Below are 24,277 nucleotides of genomic sequence, written 5' to 3' on the forward strand. Positions count from 1 at the left end.
TCACCAGTATACTATGAACTCTACTATGTATTTGTTCTTTTATGATTGCATGATGACTGGTGACAAGATGGACTCAGCTTAAACAGAAGGAATGTTTTGCTCAAGACTGATTAGCTCAAGCCAAGACCCAAGATGAAACCGCAGATGACGTAGTCTTCGGATCGCAGTGGTTGCTTACTCCATGATGCCGTAGTCCAGCAGAGATCCAGCGGAAAAATCCCGTTACGAGATAAGTATTATGAGTTGCATCGTAATGAATTTCAAATCAATTAATGAAAAATATTTATAGGTGTACAGGAGTGCTAGATATAAGAGATCAAGTGCCAATGAAAGGATATATGAATATAAATGCCAATTATTAGCCGATGAAATGTGCTATTTTAAGCTATATAACTGCAGTGCTCATGTGATAATTTTAAGGTTATTGGAAACTAGATCTGACTGTGTATTTATGCATGTTTTGTGCCAATTAATACGTATAGACCGTGAAGCGTTTAACCAGTTATGGATGTATAAATGTAAGCGAGATTTAAGCCGTAACCTAGAACTTCAGGTCGATATGTGTACCAATCATGGCCAGTATGATAATAATATGGTAAAGAAGTGTTTGAAATATTACGAAGTTGCAGTGTATAAGAGAATAATCAGGTGATTGAATATTGCGTCCGTAACACAGAGGTTATTTTAGTGGAATTAAGTGATGATATATTTTAAATATGGAGGAATATATATATATATATACAGAGGAAATGAAGTGTTAATGTGGCATGTTATAAGTAGAATGAGGAGATATGTTACTGTTCGTTATTTAAGAATGGGATAGATAATTGAAATGCGAGTTCCTGTGTTACATATTATATTTTAGATTTGGGTTAGCACTGCAAGTAAAGAATATAGGCCATGTTGAGTTGAATGCATGTCTCGAGCCAAGCTGTATGTGTTTCGTTGTAACTTTCGGAAGAAGATATGGTGAGGTTACGTGTTTGTTATGCATTACGATATATATATTTGGGAATAGAATGAAATCTCGCACATTTACGTATTTGAAGGTCAGCACGTTAGCGCTTACACGGAGTAGGGTTTGCTTTATCGAAACTATGGCACAGCGAAGAAATATTTGGAAGTATGTACATATTTTGGCACATGAATAGGGCTGTATGGCACGATTTTCGCAGATTAGAATGACGTACCGTCAAATCTATGGCACTCCGTACTAGATTTATTTTGTTTGAGTTGTACATATGGTGATGTACTGATTTAATTTATTCATTTGGGTTATAATAGGAATATTGGTAACTGTATGGGTGTTTTGAACCCATAATCAAACATGCTAATGCTTATCTCGTAACGTGGTGAGTGACAAACAAGAATCCAAACAAGAATTCAAACATGTGTTTAAACAAAATTTTTGGTCAAATAGACCGAAAACCAAAATGAAACTTAACTTATGCCCCAAAGAAAATCCCAAACAACATTAAATGACAGATATTCCACTCCTCCTTGATTTAATAAAGTTATGATCCCTATTTTTCCCCTTATATGAATTTGATCATGGAAGATATAGTATAATTTGGTTATTAACAAATATGTAAGCAAATATGTTAAAGATTTAAAGTTCTTTCAAATATGTTTATCCCGGAAACCAAGCACTTTGAGAATGATACTTATATTTCCACGATTTTCCTTTCCTTATTGCCAATGAATATATATTATTCAATTTTATTATACATTAGCATGCTAATAAATTAGATTTAGATTTGATTTTGCATTTCTATTCTTTAAGTATGTAGTAGTAGGATAGTATACGGAATTATTGAGTTAGTTTACGCTGAGTATTAGATGAGGGTCGGATAACTTCTTTTGACAGTAGGATATGGTATGAATGTTTCAACGGTCGGCGACTCTTCAACGGAATCCGCGATTTATTTAATGCATATAGGAACAACGAAGCGAATTTTTACCCTGAGAAATGATTATATGCCATATGTTGGAACTTACGTTCGTAAATACTATTCCAGTTTGGAATCTTTGTATGACTTGCGACCCGATACTTAGAATTTAGTGGCCGGAGCAATATTTAAATATGTGAATACTCAGTTAATACTCCAACAACATTAGACAGATATGCTGGTAAAGGTCGCAAATCAAAAATATGGCATACTAAGCTATAAATTATTTTAATCACGCTGAGCGAAATGGTAGTTTAGGGAAGGCCTGAAATTTAATTCTCAACTATTTATGTTATTAGTGGTCGTGTCTTACTGAAAATCGGTAGACAAAGATGGGAAATAAGTCGCCACAATATATGCTGTACACGCTGAGAATAATGGTAGTTTAAGGAAAGGCCTTAAATTTAATTGTCAAATATTTATTGTATTAGTGGTCGTATCTTCACGAAAATTGGCATGCAAAGTCGGGGAATAGGTCGCTATAATCTAGGCTATCAATAATGTTATTCACACTGAGTAAAACGGTAGTTTAGGGGAAGGCCTGAAATGTAATCTATATACAGAGTGAAGCGAAATTCGCGCACTCGGGCGTCACAGTGCGACTCCCCACATGCCAGCAATAAAAAAATGTATTTCACAAAAGTGCGTCCTGCGAGTATATCAGGCAGAAAAAGGACGTTGAATAGTGGCAATCTGGCAACACTGTAACCACATGTACGGTAAGTACCTCTGTCAGCAACGTATACCCGTGCTGTACAGTGGGTGCAGTGGATATAGTTTAGGGTTGGCATGCAGGAGGTAGAGGGTTCGATCCTTGGTTGAGGCGCAATTTTTTATTTACTAATTCCCATCGGACATTACATACTGTTATACATTAAGACACCGTACCTTAGGTCTCATGTATCCTATATTTACAACATTTTGTAACGCTGAACACAACAAATACTTTGCTAGGCCTACTGGTAACGTAAGCCCTAACGAAATATAATGGACTTGAACGAGGCAAGAATATTTTTTTTTTTTTGCTAGGGGCTTTACGTCGCACCGACACAGATAGGTCTTATGGCGACGATGGGAGAGGAAAGGCCTAGGAGTTGGAAGGAAGCGGCCGTGGCCTTAATTAAGGTACAGCCCCAGCATTTGCCTGGTGTGAAAATGGGAAACCACGGAAAACCATCTTCAGGGCTGCCGATAGTGGGATTCGAACCTACTATCTCCCGGATGCAAGCTCACAGCCGAGCGCCTCTACGCGCACGGCCAACTCGCCCGGTGGTAAGAATAATAGTTGCTACTAATCTATGAGATCATTGGAGGAGGGTAGAAAGAAAACAGGTTTCGCATTTAGTATATGAAGTGGTGCGAATAAATTCACGCCCACGACGTGGAAAGGACGTCTTTCAAAGCTGGCCAAGGAAAACAAGGGCATCCGGTTATAAAAAATCCATCTTAACGAATCCATCTCACCACAACCCCAGCACCGAAGAGAAACGGGACAAGGAATGGACACATGTTAGACTGTAACGTCATGCACCCTTAGCGAGCAGTCCGCATTTCAAATCACCCACGCTGTGACGTCACAGCTCTATCAATAGAAGGCCTGCGAGTTCGGTCATGTAAAGTTAAGCATGCATTTTTAAATCGTCCGCATTTATTTCGTCACAGCTCCGTCACTACTCCAACGGGGAGACGACAAAGCGCCTGCGTGAGGTGGCTAAGTTTAGGTTAACACAGGTGTCAACCACACCTGCAAGTCACCTCACTACTTCGGCTCCTGCAAGGGGAATCCGTCTGTGGTTGAGTTAGGGTTCCTCGTAGCGAGGTTAGGTTAACTCGTCATAACCTCAACTACCAGGCACCTAACCGATTGGAACCCTCCATGGGTAGCCTGTTGGTGTGAGGTTAGGTTAGCGTTAGTGCGCATGGTCAGGCTAACACGTCATAATCTCATCTGCCAGCCACTTAAACTTTTCGTGGCTCCTCCACGGGCGCCCGATCGATTCTGCTCCTCCAAAGGGGTCAGTGACCAATCCGACTCGGCTCTCCAAACACTTTCCTATCCCATCTTCACCATAAGACCTATGTGTGTCGGTACGACCTTAAGCCAGTTGTAAAAAAGGAACCTCATGGAAGAGAAGAGATAAACATGATCAAATATATCCCCATACGCAGATGTGATTTAAATCTCTATATTATAATGTATTCAATAGTTTCAAAACATCCAGCTATAAAGTTTCGTTGTGAAAATGTAATTAGAATTGTTTGATATAAGGCTTATAGCCTGGAGCACAAGCCGCTAGAGTTACTTTAAGTTATTCTTCACCTGTGAGAGATTATTTGCATTTCAAAGCCACTTCCTGGACTTTCTACCTTTCAGTTCTCTGAACGAAGAGGACAGATATAATTTAATCAGGAGACATGCGAGTTTCATGGAAATTAACGTGACATGAAACGAATCTTGTCGACCACCGAAGTCGGGCCACTTAAAAGAACAGTAAGTTAATTCAGCAGAAGTATACTATGAAGTATACATCGGAAACCATACTGAGCGTAGGACGTTTGTTCTATTCAGATGATTGGACAAAGTGTTTCTGCTATAACTGGTCCACTCACGAAGTGGCTTTCGGTACAGCCTAACAAACTGAACTTGTAAAAATATCAACAATCTGACTAGGACTCAAACATCAAGACGAAGGAAACATTGTTTTCATGTACTGTGACATAAATAAACGGTAGTAATTTGCATTTTCAGAGATGTAAATACAATTTTGGAACCCTCGGTCGCCACTAAAGCTCGTTCCTCTAATCATTCATTTATTAGTGTTAGTGACGTGCGATTTACAAGTACATTCTTTCATAACCTCAATTTTGATGTCAAATGACATCATGCGGGTAACTTGAATTCGTTAAAAGTGAACGGTTTTGTTGATTTGATAATATTCATTTCAGGGGAAAACCAGGATCATTTGGCAAATCATGCTCTAGTCTTCACGTTTGTTCCCTTTCTGTACAACTGGACCCAACCCACAGCAATATACGCTAGCCGGAACGCTACTCTGGTGACATAATTGCAAGAAGAATTCCTTTAGGTCATCACAATTAGATCATGCAGGTGTAGGAGTTATTGGTTTGAAGTCAGTTGGTATTCAGTCGAATACAAAGTAGTGGAAATGAATATAAGTCTGGCATTTCAACTTTCCAGTAGCTCTGTCCCTTATGGTATCGAATTCTATCGGGTTTTCAGAAGGTTTAGAAGACAGTGAAGCAACGAAGCATTTCACAAGTGATTTAAACTGTCTGATAGGCACATTAAGTTCATCCATACATACTCAAGCATTGTATAAAGGATCACAGGTACATGATACTTTAGTGAAGAGGCCGAACATCCTCTGGGATAACCAAAACACATTCGTTTTGCAAAGAACGCTGGAGTCCTTGAGAGTTGCATTAGAAATAATTTGGAAGTCTCTGAATATTTGCGGGGAAAATAATTACAGTTACGTTTTACAGGACAATGTCATCAAGGTCACCTATAACGCCATTTTGGCATCCTGCAACCACTAACTTGTGTTGACCGTCCGTCCACTATTGACCTCCTACATTTACATATGTTGTAGTCCATTCGCATACCAACTACACTTGCTTTCTCCTCTAGTGGAAACTGTAAGTAAAGAGATCAATCCCCCTTACCGTATCTTATTAATCACATGCGCATTCTTGCAACAGCAAGAATGTACAAATATCGTGCAATGAAAACATAAGTTGAAGAGAAAAAGCAGGGAAAGTTGTTAATATCGAATACGAAATTTAAATACCGGACTGGGAAACCTTTTTACCAGATTTCAGGGGGAGTTTTGTTCAAGAATGCTCAGTGTATACTCTAGCCGGATATATAGTGCGAAATATTTTAAACGTGAACAAGTATAAATTATGCGTACCTTTCCTCCGCGGCAAACCGACTGATGATGTACCGGCACCTGCTTCATTAATACTAATTCAAGATTACGTGTCTGCACAGAGCGACAGATACCTTACGTATGCACCGGAAAGTGTTTATAATCTGCTGTTGCGAGTGGAAAACGTTGCTGCGAAGGAGCTGTCGCGTGCTGATAGTTTATGCGTGTTGCGTTGATATATTTTTCACTGTGTGGATAGTTTACATATTATTAAAGTGAAGTTGTCGCAATTGGGATGCCGTGAAGATAATATGTTGCGTATGTACCTAAACTTGTATTTCACTACTTGAAGTGTCGATTCTTCTCCCACACAAAGGAGATACGAAGAGAACAGCTTACTGCTATGACAGCTAAATCATCTCAAAAATACTCCAAACTCTCCATCTACTGAAAGCATCTTTAAACGTTAGTTGCACGCATCGGTTTATTTCGTTGATAGAAGCAATAATAGTCCTGTGCATTGCCTCTCTTAATTGAACGGCGTGACGCAGATATTGCCAATGCCATCTCGGCGGCACTCCACGGTAAGTCGCGGAGAGTTTACACTACCTCATCTGTACGCTATGATATGAGATTAACTCTTTATTTTTTTTGTCAATATTTCTAGTAGCAACGAACAGCCTCGCATTGCTCGGTCTACAAGTCTGGTGCAATCGCTGCGATCAGATTGTCTGCAACAAATTTTGCGGTAAGAATGCGTGGAGTATGGTGGTATATTACCGTAAGTGCCAAGTGGGTCAGTACGTAGTGAGCTGCTGCAGTTAATACTCCGACTGCACGATATTATATGGGTATTGAAAATTGAGATTTTTTAATGTTTTAAAAGTGGTTTTTTTGCTAGGGGCTTTACGTCGCACCGACACAGATAGGTCTTACGGCGACGATGGGATAGGAAAGGCCTAGGAGTTGGAAGGAAGCGGCCGTGGCCTTAATTAAGGTACAGCCCCAGCATTTGCCTGGTGTGAAAATGGGAAACCACGGAAAACCATCTTCAGGGCTGCCGATAGTGGGATTCGAACCTACTATCTCCCGGATGCAAGCTCACAGCCGCGCGCCTCTACGCGCACGGCCAACTCGCCCGGTTTTAAAAGTTTATAAGTACACATATACCTATCTTTATGACACATTCAGCCAACGTTCTGAAATTGGGCTTTAAGCTATTGAAAGGGTATGTATATTCCGTTGATGTAGATAAATACCCTTATTAACCTGATCGAAAAATGGATGATTCGCTGGGAAATTTCATTATTTTGGTGCTTTAAATAATAGAATCAATTCACCGACTGAGTTGGCCGTGTGTTTTAGGTCTTGTAGCTATAAGCTTGAATTTGGAAATGGTGGGTTCAAATCCCACCGTCGGCTGCCCTGAAGATGTGTACCTTGGTTTCCCATTTTCACACCAGGCAAATGCTTGACGGTTCCTTAATTCAGGCCACGGACGCTGCCTCCCCAATCCTAGTCCTTATCCATCCTCACGTCGCCGAAGCCTTCAATGTGTCAGTGCGACATTAAACCACTATATAAATTAATTCACTCTACTAGGAAAGTCATGGAACATACTGGATCAAATGATCAATCGGAGTGAGCTACATGTCCTTGTTATACTTAGATTGTGATAATGAAACACTTCAATGTCATAATCGTGGCTTAAAAAGTCAATACGTTGTCCACGCCTGAAATGAGGTGGGCGTGGGGAGTGGTCGTAGGAATAGAATGGAACTGATCATGTATTATCCATCGATATTTTCATTTCAAAGAATGGATTCACATAACCACTGCAATGACGTACATTATATCACTGTCCTGGGATTTGATCGTAGGAGCATTGTTAAGTATGAATATCCAATTTTTCTGAATATTATTGACAGCATTGCGAATTTAACTGAAGGTTTCAAATAAATTACTACCCATTTTCATGTCATTGAATCATATTGACGAATTCAAAGTCAGGTAGTCTACTGAAGAAATTTTAACACATCTAATTCGGAGTTATTTTAGGGAATGCTCAAACGAAAGTTAAGGAAGGGGTGTCCCACAATCCCCTACAGTCTCAGTACAGTACTGTGTACCCTCGTCATTCGACGTGGAATCAATATAGGTTATCATTCCACGGATTACATGAACTTCTCATTCATATTTTACAGATAACAGATAAAAATTCTTTCATTGAAGTTGGAGGAAAATATTAGAGTAATGAACTCGATTTCTTGACAAATAATTGCTTATTTTCTGTGTTGTTTAATAATATTGTAATAGAGGGAGATTTTAAAATAGGGTTTCTTGTGAACATGGAACTTTAATTGTAACCCGAAGACAATTCCTGTTTGCCTCAAATAACTTCCTGATGGCACAACATCCCTGAAGGGGCTTTGACCTACAAACCCACCCCTGTTCATCCTGAAGACCGACAGATTACGACGTGATGCGTGATCAACGCTAAGAATTCCTTCCCACAGTTATACTTGATTTCTAGGCTGGGGCCGCTATCTTCGTGAGGTTCAAATTTTCCACATATATCCAAACTGGCATCGAATCAGCCCACGGGAATAGGCAGAAATAACTAACCTGGACAGTAATCCAATTAGGGCCTCCGTACAAGAGGATCAAGGTATAAACAAAAATATTATACGAACACGACTGGAAGGATGATGGAACCTGGGTTGGGGCAGATTATGTTCACGGTTTGCGTTTGTGGAAAAACCGAGAGTAAAAATACCGTCTCCTTTATCCCACGTTCTGCCAAATCTCCAATGTGGTGAATACATATCTGATTCTATATTTGGGTTTGTTTATCATAGTCATGATCCCCGATCCTCAGACCTGCGGAGTGACTTTTGATATCATAGTGTATATTTGAGTCATTTCATGAGAATATTTGAATTAAGCTGCTAGTGCAGGGTAAGAGGACGTACAGTAATCTATGCCATCGGAAATACGAGCCATGATTTTCCAAAGCATGCATGCAACATATGTCAAGCCTGTAATTATCGGCTTTATGTTCTTCACCCTTTCATTTATATACAGGGGCTAATATGGGAACTCTCTGTGCATTTGGTATAGCTTCTTAATGCAGACAGTAATCAAATAAGTACTTCAGATACGGCACTAAATCCCTACCTATTGCGTTGGGTATATCCTCAGAAATCTTATACATTCGAGCTGCTTTCCTACTTCACCAATTTTCTAAATATCATTGTGTCGTAGGTAAATTTCAATACTAACCTCCTCTATCCGGACATTATCCTTCTAACCTACGATCGTTACATACTGCTGATTGAATAACTTTGCCTTCTGAAAATTCTCAAACATACCCTTTCAGCGCTCGCAGCAAATTGGCCGCCAATTAGAAAATAAAGTGGAATACCTTAACGGATCTGAGAAATAAAGAGTGAACACAGAGTATACTCTAGTTATCTACCTCGCCACTACATGCCGTTCACATTATTTGGCTCTCAAGTCGTGGAGATTCGGGGGAATTCAGTGTCGAATTAGTGCTGGATGCGGAGGATCGCAATAACGGCCACACAACCGCCTTGCAAGCTCGCGTGGAATAGAAGATTGAGTGTTCCTCTTTTTCAGAAATCACAAATGTAAGTACGTATTTCAGGTTTATTAGAGTATGTTAAGGAATTACTAATTATGTATTTCATGAGGAAATATTTTTCAAATTTTAAAAGTATTTAAACAAAACATACATACCGCAAAAAAATAAATTAAAAAAATTATTCTCTCAGGAGCCGGTACTGCCAACCTGACGACATTGTACAAATTCTTCAAGATCTAGAGTAGTGTGTCAAGATGGAGAAGATAATGAAATCGACCATCTAGATGACATAGAATATGAGCTTCAACAAAATGAAGAAGACGAGCATTGCAAGTGACTCTGAAGTGGATGTACTGTAGACAGCCCTGATGAAGAGGACGACCATGATGTCAACAGTGTTCGATTCTTCGTTGCAATAGATGATGAAAATTTATGGGTAAATAAACCTCTTGCAGCAAATTCTAAAACGAAATAACAATTTTTTAAATAAAATGTTCCCTAGCTCTAAGGAACCTGCTCGCCGGTGTAAAAACTTGACACAAATGTTTTCTTCAAAGTGTAAGTGGGGCCACAATTGATGATATTCTCAAATTTACCAACATTCATATTGCTAAGGAAAGATACCCTCAAGGTCGGGCGAGGGATTACAGATAAACTACAACATCAGATATACTAGCTGTATATGTTGCTCTACTTTTGATGCATGTAAAAATGGGGAACATCGGGCGAGTTGGCCGTGCGGTTAGGGGAACGCGGCTGTGAGCATGCATCCGGGAGATAGTGGGTTCGAATCCCACTGTAGGCAGCCCTGAGGATGATTTTCCGTGAATTCCATTTTCACACCAGGCTAATATTGGGGCTGTACCTTAATTAAGGTAACGGCCGCTTCCTTCCAACTCCTAGGCGTTTCCTATCCCATCGTCGCCATAAATTCTATCTGCGCCGGTACCATGTAAAGCCAATAGCAAAAAAGAGAAACCGAGCTAATTTTTCAGAAATTTTCACTGATAACGGGACTGGATTAACAATTCTGCGTGCCAATTTCAGTTCTAAAATCGTTTTCGAATTCAGTTGAAATGCCTTTGATTCGATGTTGTGAATACTAGAACTGAACATTCGGTGCATGACAAACCGGCCCCTACACGAGAACTATTTACTAAATGTGTTACGAACTGCCAGAGTTCATATAATCCTTGCGAACTTGTGACAGTTGATGAAATGTTGATTGCACATGGTGCTCGTTGCGGTTATATCCACTACATGGCAAAAAAGCCGGCAAAATACGCCTTGAAAACTTGTGAGTTTGGTGACTACCGTACATTTTACACGTGCAACTTGGGCATATGTTTTGGGAAGCAAATACCTGGGCCTTAAGTAACATCCAGCAAGCCTTTTGATGTAGCGAAAAGATTGACTGATCCAATAAAACGTACAAATCGGAACGTAAGTACTGATAATTGTTTTAGCAGTTACCCACTTGCCGAGTACTTACTGGGAATAGGTCTGACAATTATAAGCACCCCGAGGAGATATAGAAAGAAAATTCCTCCTGAATTTGTGACTGGAAATAAGCAGTTAGCTCCTGTAAAGTAACAATTTTCATCCCAGTATAATAAAACGTTGTTTTCTGCGCTCACTAAAAGAAAGGAATATGTCAACAACGCACGATACTGACGAGACTGACAAAGACACCGGGAAACTTCTGCAAATGACGGATTATAATTCTACTGAAAGATGTCAGTGCAGAGTAGACTTGATGGCCTTGAGATGCTCTACCTCTAGAAGAACGCAAAGACGGCCAATGGCTGCTTTTTTTGCTATTTGTTATCGCTGGTATAAATTCCATTATTATTTTCCAAGCCAATCGACCTGATGACACCACTGTAAGGAGAAAATACACTTTCACATTAGCGGTAGACCTAACGGCGGACAATTTGAAAGATCGTGCAAAATTTGGTGCCTTCCTAAAGAACTGTACATTTTCTTGAAAGTACAGGGAACAAACAGCAAGCGCCTTAAGTACATCAAGTAGGCGACATATTGCTATTACTGTGGGTCTAAAAAACAGTAGAACCCCTATTATGTGAGACAAATGCACAATATATGTGTGCAAACATCATCCGGTGAATCAAATAACCTATCATATTTACCACGAACGTTTGGAGGATAATGAGAACGATCTGGTTTAGGTTAACACAGAAAGTGCAACGTACCAGATTTAAATTCTTAATGGTTGCGTTCAGTGATTTTTTAACTAGAAACGGATTTCAGTTCCTTACTATTTATGTATTTCCCTTTTCATTTCAAGAGAAATTTTTGTGATCGACTGGCACCCACCAAAAATGTTACTTCCTACTACTTATTCCTAATTTTCATACTTTGCTTTTCACTTCAAATTTTAATTGTGATCTCATTTATTATGGAATATGTTTCATGAACTAGGAAGACTGATTCTTACTCAATGTAAGTCAAATTATATTTTATGCTATTTGAATTTTTATGTGTTTAAAAAGAAAATGTCATACTTATTCCTTAAGAGGTTTTTCGTTTAAAATGAGTAAATAAAGTTATTTTTGTCATTTAAATATGAGTATATGAAGTTTTTAACCACATTGTCCATGATTAGTTCAGAAAACTGTGTAAAACAGAACATTTACAACTACAAATGCACATTAAAATTTAAAATGTTATTTAAAACAGCGCAAGTGCTAGAATAATACACTCCATGTCTCCATTGATAATAAATTCCTAGAATGTCTTTCTTGGAATCTGTTTTTGCTTATATATTGTACCTTATGCTGTCCTCTAAGCTTTGGCCTGGCTCAGCTGAGAAGCTGCGCGGAACGTTTGGTAGAAATGTGGGTCTTAAAATCTAAAATTAACATGAATCGAAGAGGACAGGATCAAGACTACATATTTTAGTAAATGAGAAGTCGTGAAATAAAAGGGTGGAACCAAATTTAATAACAAACACGCATGAAAAATGCGATAATCATGAATTAAAATTCAAAACAAATGTTTACAAATTTACACAAAAAAATTCCACGTCACGAGTGTGAGTCGCAATATGGGTCTCGAACCCAAATCAAAACATCGTAAGTGAGAAATTGCGGTGATATCATGTTTTACGTGAAATATGCAGATGAGTTAATCTGCGGAAGGAACGACGCCGCAAGTTAACTGTACGCTACAATTGGCATACAATACTAGACACGCATGTCTCACCGAAAATTAACAAATAAAATCCCGATGAACTCGGTAAACATACACATAAAAACACTGTCTTGGGACTGACACATTTCCCGCAATGAATTTAACAAAATGCGATCCGCCCGGATAAATTGGAGAGGTCATAGCCCCGCAACCATAAATCCAGCTGGCGCTGTACACACGTTAAACAACGCTGCACACTAAATACAAATCACAAAAATTAAATACACGCACAACAAATTAATATGAACTGAAAACAGATTCTGAACGGGAAGCCACAAAAATACACTTGTTGGCGTCGTCGTCTGATATCCTGGTCGCGTACTCGGGATATCATCAGCTGTGTCCTGCGCACATGGCAAGTCTCGGACGTCAAGGCTAACATTACCAGCGGGCTGGGAAAGTCAATGAGCATCGGAAGTGGAGCTTTAATTGCAGACAGACCTACCCTCGTCTCGGTCACAACATAACGGTACTATTTGTACACTCAACTACCACGTCTTGTGTCGCTGACATTGAGACTACCTGCATTCCACACAAATACTTGTCCTTGTGGCTTACAAAACAAGCTTCAACTGCCACCTCGGCAGGCAGAAATTCATGACGATAACAGTTTCATGGTGTCTAGCACAATGTTCAAAGCTGTACTTTGTTTAACTTCAAAGTTCACAATTAATTCTCATCGCGGCCGGAAGGACACAAATTTTACTTTGCGACCGACGAATCAGTATATCGGACGCACGTAACGAAGTTCATTTCCATAGGCGCACAAACAATTTGAAACAAGTCAGATGGAGGACCAGACTGCCCTAAATGAGGAGACACAACACATCACTCAGAAGGTGATTTAACATATTTATTACACATGAATAAATACCTCATATTTACACAAATGTACGAAAGAAAATGTAGAGATACACCAAGATGCGTCTTGGCGTCTATTGCTACCGGTCGCCATGTTTAGTCTCACCTATAATAATGGACGCGGCAGCACGTTGCCTGCTGTGAAAGTTACAAATAAAATGTGGCAGGCGAGTTGCCAACACAAAATCCGCAATATATTGCCTTAGGATCACCAAGGACTTCACTTGATTGAAACTCATGATTATCATTTTTTAGCTGGTGTTTTTTCTATCTGCCGAACTGGAAATTTTGTTTCAAGAATATCTTCTACCCATTGTGTAAACATTGCAACGTATCGGCGAGTGTTATATAAAGATCATTAATCTTTGTAACGTCAACATTATTAAATTTGCCATGATAGGGTTCGTGAAAAATAACTTCAAGTATTATCATATACAGTCCAATAATAAGAAGGAATCTTGCGAAGATATATACTCTTCTAAATAACTAACCAACCCCATGGCACTACATCCGTGAAAGGCCTTGGCCTACCAAGTGACCGCTGTTCAGCCCGGAGGTCTGCAGATCACGAGATACTCTTCTAAATGCTGCTCCCCACTTAGGCCTATAACATTGCGTCCTTTTTTGTGGAAATTCGGTCAGACTTGATGATATAAATATTGTTATGTTCGTTAATTCGATGTTCCATTCGAGGTCCCTCCACCTTATTTCTACTTTGGTTTGCATAGTTTACCTTTGCAAGGATCAACAATTATTCACAATATTTCTTAGAATTGACATTTTATGCGAGCAGAGAACAATGAAGTACAGGGAATACATGATGTAAGTTCAGTCAATGCATTTTAGAGAGATGAACGAAAATCGCCGAAATAATACACAAATAATAAAATACTTTATAGCCCAGGTTGCAACTCAGGAAAAAGAACATGCTGTGAAAGTACGCTATTACATAAGGAACTTGAAAGGCTGAGGTACGAAACTTCACCAGAAGTTATTGGAATGAGCACAGTTATATTCTCCTTAGTGCTGCTTCAATCTGTAAGACAAAAGTTGTCTTATTCTGCTTTAATTGTGAAATAGTAGACGTTACAATTAATGGATGGATGTATCACAAAGATTGCGGTAAGAAATGTAAATTCACGGAACTGGAAGGGGTTACTAATTAAGAAAGCATCACTGCATTTTAGTTCCTTAGTTCATGCATAAACATTATTTCTTGGAATATTTTAAACATTTAGAAGAGCATACGAATTTTTCTTTCTTTTACGAGATACTTAAAGAGGCTGCATCGTCTTGTTGTTGAGTCAGTGAAAACTTTTTACGGAGAGAATGACTTGTATAATGTGTGGAGTCAAAGATATTCCTAAACAGGGCCAGTATCGAGAGTTATTAAAGGAGCAGAATATTACATAGTATCTCAATGATAATCTACATTTGCCGGGCTGAGTGGCTCAGACGGTTAAGGCGCTGGCCTTCTAACCCCAACTTGACAGGTTCGATCCTGGCTCAGTCCGGTGGTATTTGAAGGTGTTCAAATACGACAGCCCCGTGTCGGTAGATTTACTGGCACGGAAAAAGAACTCCTGCGGGACTAAATTCCGGCACCTCGGCGTCTCCGAAGACCTTAAGAATTAGTTAGTGGGACGTAAAACAAATAACATTATTATTATTATTGATAATTTACATGAATGACTAACACATTTCAGAAGTAATAACATCTTAGGATTTCAGAATTATCAATTGTTCTACTGGATATTCCATTTCATTACGAAGTGAAAACTATTTTGTATATTTGGGATTGGATATCATATATTCAGAGTATAGGAAGCATTTTCCTGTGTTACATTGGATAAATTGCATGAATGGCAATGGGCGAGGACTTGGAGAGAACAAGGTGAAGTGTGTCGAGTAAAAGGTGTCAGCATGCCAATGCTGTCGTTTTCAATGCGAAAAATACGCAAATTCTAGGCGTAGAAATATAGAGGGTCGAATTCAAGATTAATATATACATAATAAGTATTCCAAATTAATTGAAAGTAAACAAATGGAAGTTCATTTCATAGAGAAGGGATTCCTATAGCGTTGGAATGGCCAATGACTTCACTTAATTGAAACTCATTATTATTATTATTATTATTATTATTATTATTATTATTATTATTATTATTATTATTATTATTATTATTATTATTATTATTGTAGCTGGTGTTTTCTCTGTGTGCCGAACATGAATTGTTTTGAAGAATATCTTATATTTAGTGTGTACACATTACATCGTATCGACAAATATTATATAAAGATTATTAATTTTGATAACATCTATATCATAAAATTTGTCATAATAGGGGTTGTCAAAAATAACATCAAATATTATCATATAGAATCCAATAGTAATAGGAAGGAATCTTGCGAAGTAATATACTCCTATAAATGTTGAGTTCATATTTAAATCCGCAGTCGTTCCTTAATTTCGAGGAAAATTTGAATCAACTATATCATTTTAGAAAATTTGTTTTTGCGAATATTTCTGAATCAGTTATTATTTCCATGACGAAGAAGCAGAGCCCCGTTTGAAATCCTGATTTCAAGGAAGTGACGTACTTCGAGGAAGTGAAAAAGTAACAAAACTCATTTAAATGACTGGATATTATACGAGTCATTTTGTGTCATATACATAATATTGAGGCTTGTACTGATTCATGGTATTCATTAATACGTATAACTCACATTCGTCATTTGTACATTGTAATTTTGTAACCTAAGAGGGTCATATGTTCAGTAGCCTGATCTGCAGCCCAGGACTAGAAGAGCAAGGATTGAGTAAGGGTAAATAAACTGCTAGTGTTGGTTATAATAAATGAACGGTGATTTTAATTCGATTCCGATTTGAATGAATATATATCCGGTTTTCCTAGGAAACATTCTAGCCCATTTCAAAATGTCTTTGAACTGTCTTTTCAAAATAGATGACTTGAGAAAATGTGTTAATTTTCCATGCCTTTTTAAAACAGCTTGAAATTTGACTTCATCTGTTCAAAGTTGATGAAGTAGTTTTCTGTGACAAGTTAGTTAACATGATGACCGTGTGAAAGCTCAGTTATTGTCACAGTTATTTGGTAAACGTGCAGTGATGTCAACCTAACTTATTGTCTTATCTGGAAATACATAAACTGGTCGGTCTCTCACTTTACCTTACCAAGAATGACCAGTTCTGTATTTATTTCAAGTAAAGAGGGGAAATTAGATTCAAATTTTAATTGAATAGAACGCCTTTCTTGCAGCGTTAAATGTCACTACTTCACCTATTTGCATGCAGAAAACATTCAAAAATTCCGTGCGATGGACGTGCTATTCATTTCATCAAGACAACTAGATAATCAAGAGGGTGTGAATATGCTGTGGATCAAGTTATAGTAAACACGGAAATCAATTGGGCGTAAATCCCAACACTCTTACGTTGTAAACTACCTCATCATCAATTTAAAATAAGTTGCAACGTTTTAATGCGGAAAGAAATTATGTTTTTATTTCGTTGATTGCGCATATTAACGCTTTCGAGTTGATTCTAGATCAAAATTTTGCTTTACGTAATTACACTCCAATTGTATAGTAAGTTCTGAAACATACATTAGTCTTACTGCGTTAAATGATATCCTAGTTGTTAAATTAATAATAGCCTTGACAATGAATACCTAGAAATATCACCAACTCTCGCCATGTAGGCAAAAGCGTCAAGTGGATCATTTGTGAGACTGCTTGTTACTGCACAGTAGAATAATGTTAATATATACAACAACATAATTTGAATGTCTACAAATATATTTATGTGATCTTCCACTAAATATGTCCCCCGTGATGTTTTAATAACAATGTACATATACTAGCAAAGAATAGCAAGTTCTTTAAGTGACATTGAATTCTTCTTCTAAGCATTTAAAGCGCAGTTAAATAAAATAATTTTTTTACGATTCACGTGCATTATTGAATTTTATATACTGTGGTGATTTCATTACCTATAAATCATTGTGCAATTAAAGCTTTCCAAGAGCTAGTTGGGATTTGTCACATTACTTCGACGAATTTTAAAATGTGATGATCAAATTTCTGGATCATTCTGGTACCATATTAATTAGTAAAACGAAATATGAGTCATACCTTGTATTTATTAAATTTATTGCTTAGCATTTCTAAAGTATTGTTATAACCCAGTTATTACTAAGTTTAGAATCACGTATTCCGTTTATAGATATACACGAATTAGACAAAGGATTGAAATTTTTTTTTTATCAGGAATTGATTTTCGTCGAATTATTTGAATACTATGTCATATATCTAGTCACTACACTAGCCTGTTACAGAATGTTAACACGTATGCTTCATATAGAGGACATGGATTTTTATATTATTATTTGGTGGTCGTGAATCAACGGTCTCTGACAGGAAATTAAACAGAATCTGAGGGGAGTGCATTTGTGCAGCATCTAGCAATGTGGGGTGTGACGTGGACCGAGCTAGCTTGTTAACCGATGTTCTGTATAAAGCGCTTTTTTCCATCCTCTTTCATCCCTACATGTCAAACGCTTTCATTCCGACACTTACATCGGTCGTTTTGTGAGCAGTTAATCCAGAGCGTAGAGTGGCTTAATGCGTGCAAACGTGCGAAATCCCTAATCTGAGATAACATTTCCTTATTCTGTATTCTGATGTTATTTTGTTAAACGAATGTGAATATTTTTGTCATCATACGATCTTCAATTTTGCTCTGAAAATATTCCTAAATATTATCAACGATTGTTTTTTTTCAATTTGTTTTACGTCGCACCGACAGAGAGGTCTTACGGTGACGATGGGGTAGGAAAGGTCTAGGAATGGGAAGGAAGCGGCCGTGGCTTTAAATAAGGTACAGCCCCAGTATTTGCCTGGTGTAAAATGGGAAACCACGGAAAAACATCTTCAGGGCTGCTACGGCCGTTTCCTTCCCACTCCTAGCCCATTCGTGTCCCATCGTCGCCATAAGACCTATCTGTGTCGGTGCGACGTAAAGCAACTAGCAAATAAACCACTCCAAATGCTACCTAAATCCCTCATTTCATTCAGTGTCTATTTATTTGTTAATTTGAATCCCTACCGTTTAACCTGTTTCTGTTTCAAACGGACACAGTCGCATGTATAGTATTAATATGTAAAAATATGTATATGGTTAAGAGTAAGACATGGACGAGGAGCCCTTAGTCTTACTGCGTTAATTGATATCCGAGTTGTTAAATTAATAATAGCGTTGACAATGAATACCTAGAAATATCACCAACTCTCGCCATGTAGGCAAAAGCGTCAAGTGGATCATTTGTGAGAGTCCAGGAAGGCTTTATGAATCAATGATTAAACGATCCGGATAACTGTAACCCAATGTAAAAGTAGCTTACAGATGCATATATTGCAACATACTTTGTGGAGACTAACTGATGCCCCATGCTGGAACGTCAATTTTATCTTTACCATAATAACATATCAACATGATACCGGAAGAAGGCAGGAAAGGTCACAATATGAAGATACCGTTGGAATTCAAGAGGACAAAATGGGGCAAATATTCATGTTTAGGAAGGAGAGTTAGGGACTGGAATAACTTGGCAAGGGAGATGTGCAATAAGTTTCCAATTTCTTCGAAATCATTTAAGAAAAGAATAGGAAATCAACAGATAGGGAATCTGCCACCTCGGCGACTGCCCTAAATGCAGATCAGTATTGATTGATTGACGAATACGATATAGTAACACTCACAGAAACACTCATAACAACCCAATGGAGCACAGATAACGTCTACGCAGCGCACTCGCACGTAAGCCAGGGGGAATGAGGCAGGCCAAAAGGAGGAATAACAATGCTAATAAAACCACGGTTTGCACCTTCGAGATATTGCAAGACACAAAACAATACTAGTAAAGTCTAACGCGTGCACAGTACCAAATGCCTACTTCCAACCAGAATAAAAGGCAGAAGAAATCCAAGAAGAGATCAGGCCTTAAGCAAGACGAACAAGACGGACAACGTGATAATAATGGGAGACCTGAACTGCAGAATAAACGCTTCGTGTTCACAAATAGCGACAAGACCCACCAGGAGATAACAAGATATATCTCAGTGAGAAAACTTATACTGATATGCACCGTCATATATGTAAAAGACCCACAACAAAGAAACGCCTCTGAAAACAAACAAACAAACAAACAAACCGTTAAAGGAGATCGACAAGGACAAACTAAACACTGAAGCGGAAAGAAAAGCATGGAAGAAAATACAAGAAGGGAAAATAAACGAAGCACTTGACACGATCGAAGAATGGGAACAGAGAAAAGCCAAGCTATGGTCCAAACAAAAGGGCTACGCAGGAAGGAGAACCACGATCACAGCCCTCCACAAGGCAAAAACGCACGAAGACCTAAGGGAGTACATCAACGCCAGGAGAGCCTACAAACAATCGCTGGAAAAACACAAAGAGATATACATGGTGGAAGAGGAGAAAGAACTTATCGATTGAAGCAGAGGAGAAATGGTACAAAGTGGCCTCACCACAACAGCCCTATTTCTGAAGAGACCTCCCAATTAACACGTGGGTAGAACATTTAAAGAAGTACTCCATGCAACGAAACTCATCCAAAAATCCCAAGCGGAGAGGAAGAAGTAGAGGAATCCTACCCTTTCTCCGGAGAAGAAATACGGAGACAAATAGCAAACTCAAAGAACAACCATGCCTGTGGTCCAGACGGTATTTTTTTCGAGCATCTAAAGGAAACAGCGCATGCTCTCGCAGACACCTGACACACAACGAATGCCTGAGGCAAGGCAACATTCCAAACAAATGGAGACTAGCAACACTTTAGGTCTCTATAAGGGCAAAGGAGACATAGGGACCCGAACTTCTACAGGGGAATAGCCCTGTAGTGCACAGCATTAAAAGTACTAACAAGCCTACTTTCCGGAAGAATAAGACGGATGACGGAACACACTATATCGGAACAATAGTTAGGCTTCGTAAAAGGGAAATCGACAATTCAGGCACTGAAATGCATACAATATAACACCGAAACAGCTCTAGAACATCCAAGAGGAAAACTGCACGCCATGTTCATAGATTACAGCAAGGCGTTCGACCTTCTAAATAGGCAATTAATAATAAGAAGAATAGAAGAAATCACAGGAAGAAATCAAGAAACCAGATTCATACAAGGCATCTTATCCCAAAACACAATAGAAATAGACGAAGGAGTCTCAAGGACAGGGATTATAGAGCAAGCGAATGTTGTCCATCAAGGTGACCCTTTGAGCCCCATGCTCTTCATAAGAGCCACTGCAGCAATACCAGAAGAAATAGCAACAGAAAATGTCAAAATATACACCTATGCAGACGACATGATAATCGTATCCCAAGAACTTCAAAATGCCTAAGAAGCATTCGACAAGCTCGTAGCATCGACCGAAAGAAACGAATCTATATAAATAAAATTGTAGGGGGTCCGCTGTCTGTAATTTCTTTTGTTTTGCCAATTTTTCAGATATTTATCCGTTTTAGGTCAACTCAAGACCGAATCGGTGTTTTTTACGTTTCGTGTCTGTTTGTCTGTTTGTCTGTTTGTCTGTCTGTTTGTCTGTTTGTCTGTTCCACCATCACGTCGAAACGGCTGGATAGATCTCAACCAAACTTCATATTTAGGGTATACTCATCTCGGGGAAGGTTTCTATATGCATATCATTTTAAAATCTTTGAATACATGGGGTGTTTATAGGAAAACCAGAATGGTTTTTCCACCCTCACATCGAAACGGCTGGATAGATCTCAACCAAACTTCATATTTAGAGTATACTCATCCCGCGGAAGGTTTCGATATGCATTTCATTTTAAAATCTTTGAATAGACGGGGGATTTATAAGAAAACCATAATGGTTTTTCAACCATCACTTCGAAACGGCTGGATAGATCTCAGCCAAACTTCATATTTAGAGTATACTCATCCCAAGGAAGGTTTCGATATGCATATCATTTTAAAATCTTTGAATAGACGGGGGGTTTATAGGAAAACCAGAATGATTATTCCACCATCACGTCGAAACGGCTGGATAGATCTCAGCCAAACTTCATATTTAGAGTATACTCATCCCGGGAAGGTATCGATGTGCATATCATTTTAAAATCATTGAATACACGGGGTGTTTATAGGAAAACCAGAATGGTTTTCCTCCATTTTCTCTTATACTATTGATTTTCTGTAAACTTCGTTTACCGTACGTGAAACGTCTCTGCATTATAAATAACTTTCGTTATGTTCATAATTTGCCTTACTCTTCACATGACGGAGAAATTTACAATTTTCTGCTGGTATCATGCTCTCCATTTAGTGACCGACAGACTGACAACGAACCTACAGGTTACCATGGCAACGTCTCTGACTGCATGCCAGTAGGGAAGTAACGTATTGCCATTTTCCTCATCATGCTTTTAAATTCCTGGTTGTTCCTTGGGTAGATGACAAGAGAGGCGTCAATCGGCCCATCTGCGGGATATTGGCGGAATATCGTTGGATGTTATAACCGCCCTCGAATAGATTAAGTAATAACACCATTAGTCATCTTCTTATTATTTGTTTACCTAAGAATCACTGGACCTAAATTTGTCCTCTGTTACCGCTTTATTATATCCATAACTCGCACTAGCATAATTTATTGAGAGGCATTTGATATTCCAATATATTCACTTGGCATTTACATATTTGTCGTTATCCGGCTGTCCTCAGTTATAACCCATTTTCTATTACTTTCAACTTTCTTAACTGTATTATTTTCTTCCTTAATTACGCCGTATGTACGCGAGTGCTACAAACTACTGGATGTATTTCCACCAATACTCATATTTAGAATACACCTGTCCTTGATAGGTTTTAGGGCAAATATTGTTTCTAAATCCCTGAACTGACTAGGGGTTTATACGAAACCGAAACAGCGATTTTGCACTTCCACAAAATATACACAACCAAACTTAATGGAAATCTACCTATCTTGGTAGAAATTAATTTCTAAATCTTTTTTCTCATGTGCATCATTTCGATACGAGGATTAATAAGGGAGATATCATTAACGGACCGTTTTTCTGTACAAGTCCCATCGGACTTGACTCACGAGCGGGTGCGTGTAAAGCGTATTCCTTACAACTTGAAAACAACTGAAGACATTCGAACCAAAATTTATATTTAGCATCCACCTGTCCAAAGGTAGGTTTTACACGTAAATAACATTTCATGTTCCGGAATCGACTGGCGGTTTATAGGGAACACAAATGGTTATTTTACTCTTCCACAGTATATACAGAACAAGACCAACCTGACTGGAAATCGAACAAACGTGATGGAATTCCACCTCTAAACCTTTCTTTTCATGTGCATTTTTTCGTCAGGAGGATTAATAAGGGAGATATCATGAATGGTCAGTTTTGCAGGTTAAGTCCAGCGGACATAGCCCAAAAGGTGGTTTACATGGAGCAGATTCCTTAACTATATAAATGAAATCGTAACGACTGTGTGCCTCTACACTGACTATTTTGGCAATATTTTCGTACAGCTTTCCGTTTAAGGGGTAATAATGACCATATCCATAATTTTTGGTTTAGTATCCAGAAAGTCCTAATTTTTACCCGCCTCGCCCAAAATCCAGATTGCGGCATAATCTGCCAGAAGAAAAAGAAGATAATTGAAATTTGACAAAATTATACGTTTTAGCCTGTAACGAACGGAAAACATCCTAGATCATTAAATTTTTCACTTTTTATCCCCGAAGAATATCGAAATATGCAGGCAATTTTAATGATGGTGCACACCTTCGGAAATTCCTATCACATAACGGATCGCACAATCTCCGTTCAATTTGGAATGATCTACAACCTTGGTCTTATGACTTTTTGCCGTATCTGTATCCCTTTTACGTTTGATTTTTCTCTATTAATCGATGTTAAGTCAATTTGGAATTTTCACATGCATAATTCATACTTTCAATTACTTATATGAAATACAGAATCATCATACTCTTCACGAAAATTGTCCCACCCAGTAGGCATATGTGAGCCAAATGCTATGTATGTAGCTGTCACATAATTATCCGAAAAGTAATTTAATGTGAGATAATCTTACAAAACCTTTACCCTGTTCCACGTTTCTAACTCAATCTGACCCAAGGATAGATGACATATCATAGGACCAGCCATTTAGGCCACTAAATCCGGCGTGTCTTATGGTATGATCTTTTGTCGATATGACGTACGTTTAGTAGCATTTTATCTGTAAATGAAGGTCTTCAATATTGTAAACACGCATATACTTTCGTATGTCGATCTATATATATTCACTGATGTCGATTTTTAGCGATCGAGAAAGGGTGGGTCTGATATTGTAATCAGTACTCCCCACACCGACTTTGACTGGCAGTAGGAAAGGGTTCCTTCTCCAACTCCTGTGTAACTGTCATTAGTAAGGAACGCCTACAATTGTAATGAATAGTTCCCTTCTCGATTTGACTTGAAGAAGGCAAGTGAGCATGCAGTTTTGTTTAAAACTCCCCTACCCGATTGTGTTTGGCAGTAGGCAAGGGTGCCCGCAATTAGAAAGAAATGTCCTCATCTAAAATGTGATTGGCATTAGGCATAGTGGCCTGCTATATTGATGGAAACTCACCAAATTGGTGTGACTGGCAGTAAGCTGGCTGGCAGTAGGAAA

Source organism: Anabrus simplex, chromosome 2 (genome assembly GCF_040414725.1).
Source record: "Anabrus simplex isolate iqAnaSimp1 chromosome 2, ASM4041472v1, whole genome shotgun sequence".
Taxonomy (NCBI): Eukaryota; Metazoa; Arthropoda; class Insecta; order Orthoptera; family Tettigoniidae; genus Anabrus; species Anabrus simplex.